This window comes from Triticum aestivum, chromosome 3B (assembly GCF_018294505.1).
Source record: "Triticum aestivum cultivar Chinese Spring chromosome 3B, IWGSC CS RefSeq v2.1, whole genome shotgun sequence".
NCBI lineage: Eukaryota > Viridiplantae > Streptophyta > Magnoliopsida > Poales > Poaceae > Triticum > Triticum aestivum.
This window is the reverse complement of record NC_057801.1, coordinates 179,648,168-179,649,813: the sequence shown is the minus strand read 5'-3', so window position 1 is coordinate 179,649,813 and position 1,646 is coordinate 179,648,168.

Here is a 1,646-nt window from a genome sequence, read left to right as displayed (position 1 = left end):
GAGTTGTTTTCTCTCGCTATTTGACTTTCGTTGATTTATTTGATTCGATTCTTTTTGCAACCAGGGTTCTTAAGTTGAACTTTATGATTAGATATTTTATTCGAGATTTACCTGTGCATTAGATGAGTACTTATTGTATGCTTGTTGTTTGTCTGCGATAGATCACCCGGAGTGTGCCGCTTGTAACTTCGAATCTCTAGGTTTCGCGGATCATCAGCAAGGCAAGTAACACTTGATCATACCTTTTCTACTACCCAGTTTTTATGCATTAGATCAATCCTCAAACACTGCATGATTAGGATCTAATTAAATTGTGGGATGGGAAGTAGATGAGGTAGTACCTATTACCTGTTTTACTCATGAAACCTTTGGGAGTTACTTCTGTGTTTGCTTATTATGCCATGCTATGCTAGTAGACGTGGATTGGGTGAGTGAATATCCATGACAGATGTGAGATTGTTAATTAACGGTTTATCTAAGGTGGCAACTTAAATACACATCTGGGTGGATTGAGGCACCTGGGGTATCCAGTGATTGCCTGTTTTTTTTTGGAAATCCCGGGGGTACCGTGTGATTTTCCTATGGACCGCCACCCAGCCTCAAAGGGATCATAAGATAATTCATGCTAGTAACTTCCGTGTGCAGCCACAAGCCATTTTGGGCTCTGGCATAGTTGACTAAGTCGTGCGAACTCTTATAGTGGTGGACTAGCAGATGTAGGGGATGTAGGTGTACGGGTCTACCCATCGGAAGGTGCTAGCGCTTTTGAAAGACTATGTCTCGGTCATCCGTTTCTCAAACACCATGTAGTGCGAGAAACCAAACGGAGGCGATCGAGTCTTGTCGGGAAAAGTGCGCAAACCTCTGCAGAGTGTACAAACTAATCATGATTAGCCCTGACCCCGGTTATGGACATCTTGAGTATCTAGTACTTGAATATTCTGTGAATCTCAACATGTTACTCTAATTTAATATTGTTGGGTTTGTTAATGAGTACTTTTTAATTGGGATTGAGGATGCTGTCAACCATTCTCAATGTTTAACAACCACCATGATAGTTAAATAAATTTATTCCTTTGCAGTAGGGAAAAATTGGCTTTATGCAAAAACTGTAACCATAGAGCTTTTCCACCAGCCATATATGCATGTAGTATAGGCTTATCATTCATTACTCTCTATGTGTTACATTGCCAGCATATTCCATGTGCTGACCCATTTTCGGGCTGCAACTTTCATGTTGCAGACTTTTCAGACGACGAGTAAGGTGCTTTAGGTCGTGGTTCTATACTCAGTGATGCCGTTGGAGTTGATGGACTCACTTATCTTCCAAGTCTTCCGCTGTTATCGTTATTAGATGGCCTTAAGCCATATTTATTGTAATAAGTCCTCTTTTGGACAATGATGTAATAAGTGTGTGATTGCTACTCTGTTATAAATCCTTCGAAGTACTGTGTGGTGTCAGCATTACTGATCCAGGGATGACACCTGAGCACAGAGACTTGACCATCTGATGTCGGGTCGCTACACTATCTCATTTGAAAAAGATGTTAGATATTTACCGACCACAAAAGTCTCAAGTATATATTCACTCAACCGGACTTAAACCATCGACAATGAAGGTGGCTCGAGTTGGTCAAGGATTGTGA